The sequence below is a fragment of the Lygodium microphyllum genome, chromosome 14 (assembly GCF_053477565.2).
Source record: "Lygodium microphyllum isolate KBCC chromosome 14, Lygodium_microphyllum_v1.1.10, whole genome shotgun sequence".
Taxonomy (NCBI): domain Eukaryota; kingdom Viridiplantae; phylum Streptophyta; class Polypodiopsida; order Schizaeales; family Lygodiaceae; genus Lygodium; species Lygodium microphyllum.
Genome location: NC_141148.1, coordinates 41,826,060 through 41,831,782, shown reverse-complemented (window position 1 = coordinate 41,831,782; position 5,723 = coordinate 41,826,060).

Here is a 5,723-nt window from a genome sequence, read left to right as displayed (position 1 = left end):
GGACGTGCAACTTAAAGTACAATAGAATGAGGAATAGAGATCTTATCCAATATCTGTCAACTTCTTAAGGAAGGCAAAAAACTCTACTACATTGAGAGACTTTTCTTGAGCAGATATGCACAATTTTGGTCAGTTGAGATCTTGAGAAGGTCACCAAACCTGTCCCCAATGACCTCTTTGATAAAGTAGTAACACACCTCAATGTTCTTTTTCTTTGTATGGAAGACTTGATTCTTGGCTAATTGGATAGCACTCAAAAAATCAAAAGGTAGTGTAGGGACCACATCAGTCTACCAAGGTCTACCACAAGACAGCCTAACCAAAGTCCCTCCTTGTGGACCTCAATGGTGATTGCAACGTACTTTGCATTTGTAGTAGATAGGGCTATACTTTTTGCACTCTAGACATCCAAGAAACCACACCCCAAGCAAAGATAAACACATAGCCAAAGATGGACTTCATATTGTCTTCATATCTTGCATAATCAAAGTTAATATACCCCACGACTCTTGTATCCTAGCTACCATAACATATACACATATTTGTTGTTCCCTTCATGTACCTCATGATACCCTCTACAACATCGCAATGTGACGTGTCAGGTGTAGCCATATAGGGTACCACAACTCCCATTACAAAAGCTATGTCACGACAAGTGGCAATCATGGTATACATCAAACTACCCATTGTGAATGCATAAGGGATATAGGCCATCTCGGCCTTCTACTCATCAAAATGTGAACAATCAGCGTAGCTCACCTTCACATGAGAAGCCAAAGGACAACCAATAGGATTAACTTACTGCATATGAAACCGCTCAAGGACCTTCTAGATATACTTCTTCTGCACAAGTAAAGGAGCCCATGAGAGTAATCACATGTAATGCATATCCCAAGATGTCCCATGTCTTTCATCTCAAAGCTCTTCTTAAGCTAACTTTTGAAAGCATCCAGCTTATCATTAGCTCTCCTAGCAATCAACATACCATTCACATAGAGTACCAAAATCAAAAGGTTGCCATCATGAGCATTCTTCGTGTATAAACCTGTGAATGCATAAAAGTTCGATACTTGTGGTACCATCCCCTAGGTGCTTGCTTAAGGCCATAAAGGCTCTTTCTCAATTTGCACACTAGGTATTCCCTGCCTTGTTCCTGAAAGCCCTTAGGCTACTGCATATAAATCTCATCATGCAAGTCCCCATGAAGAAAAGCTACCTTTACATCCATCTAATAAAGGTCCAAGTCTAATTGAGCAACCAAAGACAGTACCAAGCATAGGGTAGTCATCTTAACAATAGGAGAAAAAATCGCATCGAAGTCAATACCATGCTCTTGCTTAAAACCCTTAGCAACCAATATGGCCTTGTATGCTAGCTTGGGGTGTCTAAGGGTACTCTTCAACTTGTACATCCACTTGTACAGCAAAGCACACTTTGCACTAGGCAAAGGAACCAAATCCCACGTACAATTTTTCTATAGAGAATCAATCTATTAATCAAGTTTACAATAGTAGTCAACACTACCTCAGCCCAAAAGTATTATAATAAGCCTACCCAGCTAAGCGTGCTATGAACCCTCTCTAGTATCATCATATTCATGCACTCATCCATACCATTCTAGGGTGGGGTGTATGAGGCAGTCAATTGGTGCTTAATGCCCTTCTTGTCACAAAAGCGCTCAAAGGCTTTCAACACATACTCACCCCCATTATCAGATCATAGGCATTTTAGTCTAAACCCAAACTAATTCTCAACAAAGGCAAGCCAACATTGAAAAGTAACCAAAACATCATATTTCTACTTTAGGGGACATGTTTATACCTTATGTGAGTAATCATCAATGAACGTCCTAAAGTGCTTTGTGCCACCTAATGATTGATAGGGCATACGTTCACAGACATCAAAATGAAGTAGAGCCAGAGACTCACCCATATGCATAATGTCAGACTTCTTATGCATACTACATGTCTACCTGCCATATAGATAATGATCACAAGACTCAAAACAGTAATAGCAAAAGATATTGCAAACGTGTAAGCATTTTCATCCCCTTCAATGAATTATTTTCATCCCCTTCAATGATATGTGCCCAAGGCGACAATGCTAAAGAGATACATGTGGAGCTATAGCCACAGACAAAACATGACTGACTAATCCAGATATAATAAGTGAATACAAAGTGCTAGACTTGGCATCTCGTGTAAGGACAAGATTCCAACACATAATCTCCCCCTAAGGAATCACCAAAGGAAACAAAATAGCCTTCATTATCCAATGTGCCAATAGAGACAAGGCTCTTCATGAGAGCTTGTACATGTATGCATCATGCACAGTAAACATACTGCCTGAACCAAACTGTAGCCATACATCACCAATGCCAAATATCTCCAATACCAAGTCCTTCCCCAAATGGATAAATCTAAATATATTACAATAGGAGTGGAACCACTCTCTATGAGGGGTCACATGAAAGGAAGCCCTTGAACACTAAGTAAAACTAGGTTCAAAGCATGAGTCAATTGTGAAGCATCCAAGGAAAATGCTACAAGTATGTAATCCTCATCAAAGTTAGGCTACTACACTACATTGATATGTTCTATCTTAACACTTCAATGCTACGATCATCATTTTTCTCTTGCACTTTCTCCTTTCCCTTGTGCTTGTCATCACACATTTTATGGCACTAGGGCCTAATATGTCTTGCTTTCCCACAATATTGGCATGTCAAATTAGACTTACATCCATGGAACTTGCTACCAGATGATACACGAGACTTAGAGCGAGACTTTTCAGTTATCACCATTCTTGCCATCTTTACTGCCTCTAACTGACTCAAGTATGTGAATTGTGGTTAACATCAACATTCTTTCTATTAATTTCTTTAATCAACAGTGCATCCTCTACATCTTGCAATTTCAACCCATCTTTTGGCATATTTGCACACATAGTAGTGTGCAATGTATTCCATAACTTAGGCAGGGTAACCAGTAAGAAAAACAGTGAGAGATTCTCCTTAAAGTCTATCCCTTGCAAAGTCAAGTGTCTGAAAATGGAGTGGAACTCATTAAAGTCTATCCCTTGCAAAGTCAAGTGTCTGAAAACGGAGTGGAACTCATTTAAGTGGGTAGACACAAGGGTCCCGTCCTTCATACGAAGGTCCATGAGTTGCTTCAACCAATACATCTAAGAGTCTTATCATAGAGATTCTCAATTTTCTCCCATAACCGCCATGCATTGTCCTTGTCATTGACAACATTGCAGTACACCTTCTTAGAGAATAACAAAATGATTGTGGATTTACATAACTCATTCAAATCAGCCCAAGCTTCCTAATCAACATTTGGAGGCTTAACACTTGTTTTTCAGTGGCTTGATCTATGATTTTTACACTAAAACTTGCCAAATATTCCTTTTCTAATAGCCATAATCCGTGCCATATCCAATTTACTAGTGTTGAAGATAGCACTATCATTCGAATGACTGACCATGCTATAGTAAATGAAGATAATGCAAAATAAACAAGCTATTATAAATGATAGCAAAACATGCCAAAATCACAACCAATACAAAACCGCAAAGAGTAGAGCTCTCCACTAACTGCCAATGAGTGATGGTCAAGTCAAAGCATTTGCCCTCATAAATGACATAGAAAACTACAATTATAGCATGCTTAAAATTATAATTGCAGTAAACCAAAGCCAAGTGTGAGCAACCAATTAGTGTTCATGCAACCGGTACCAAGACTTGTCAAACTCAATGTGTCAGATAGAGATACATCCAATAAGCACAACTGTCATGCATATAGCAGGTCTCAAGATAATAAAAGAGAACTACCATATAGATTGAGCAAGTGTAACAAAAGCTCAATACATACCCAAATGAAGTAAATGCATCACTGGATAGAGGTAGGTGCGGGCTCAAAGCATAGATCAAATCAGTCCACTAGGCAATAACTGCATCTAAAAAGCATCTGAGAGCATAAACATAACTCAACCAAGTCCCACGGTCTCACTCAAGTAAGCCCAGGCCCCCAACTACATAAATCCAAAGCTCTATATAACATCCAAAAAATTTCAAGTAACTCCCATGGAAGAAAAGTGAATGCCAAATGAGAAAAAGAAGCTCAATGCATCATGTATATAGCATCCAAACATCCAAGATACATGTGACATACATCCAGAAGCATAAGACCCAATATCTTAGTAGCATCCAATAGCATGTAACCACAACCAAGGTCAATGTAACCAAACCCAAATCTCTCCTCAAAATCATACCATAGCATATCGAGAAGTATACATAACAACTGAAATATCAATACAACCACTGAGTATCTTGTAAAACATTAAAGAGCTAATGCAAGTTCAATCCAAGCTCAAAAGCATCCAAATACATTTTACTAGCAACCGAGCATCATACTAAGTGTGAGAGCATCACAAAAGCAAGGTAGAATGAGTGACATGCTATCTTGAGTATGAACAGCACTAAAATACCCTACCAATGCTGAAATATATCAGCTCAAATTAGCTCAATAGTGCCTTAGCAACCATAATGTCCTCCATGCATCCAATAATCATCTGGGCATTAATATAACATCTTGAGAGCATCAATCAAGCAGTAGTAGTAGATGATCAAGTGCTTGTTGTCCTAGAAATATACATTAGACTTGTAGCAAACTAGAGAGTAATGGTTGAGCTAGAGCACTCCAAAATGGTTTTAAAACCAGGTAACAATGCTGAGGGGAGTTACCAAGTATGCCCAAGTGCTATGAGAGGTATCCAAGTAATAAGGGGCTACTCGCAATCTAGGATAGGTAGCTCTACAAATTCACACTAGCTATGCTACCTATCTTGCAAGTGTGGGAGGGCTAACTTGCCACAATGTTGGCTCTATTAAGGCTCAATAATAGCCCATCCAAGCCTTAGAACAAGCATGCACTAGTCTAGATGTGTAGGAATGATCAATGCCAAGTGCGACAACCTGAGAAACATGCATATTTTTTAGTTGATCACATTCTTAGAGCTGCTATCAATACTGAGCAAGATGATGCACAAGGGGAGCTCCAATAGGTCCCAAAGAAGCCCCAAATAAAGCTTCAACAAGACTTGATTATTGTGAAAGAAGATAAGCACTAATACATACCGCTTCAAAAAGCTATGGTTGCTAGTGAAGAACCCAAGCTGTAGGTATTCAAAACTGAGCTGAAGGTAGGTCAGCGGGTCAAAGCCCTATGACAAAGCTCTAATACCAATTGAAGGGAGAAGCCTTGAGTGGAAGCACACGAGTGGAAGCAAGATACACATGAGTGGAAGCACACGAGTGAAGGTAGGTCGGCGGGTCAAAGCCCTGTGAGAAAGCTCTAATACCAATTGAAGGGAAGAGCCTTGAGTGGAAGCACACGAGTGGAAGCAAGAACTATGGTGAAAGGAGCAAGATACACATGATGTGGAAACTCTAAAAGTCATAATGTGTGACCGGCCTTCCCTTATTCTAATGTCACCGAGAGAATAAACAATGAAGTAGCAATGATGGGTGCCCACCACCTACAATGTACATGTGTACGAGTACTATCAGTGTAATGAATACATGAGTGGCTAGGCACATTTGCCTTTATCCCCAACAAAAAGTAGTCAATGGTATGGCATACATCTATATGGTAGAATTATGATGTCAATGGCCCTCAACAAGTCCTTTAAGGCAATGGAGATACATGTGGTGGCTAGTAT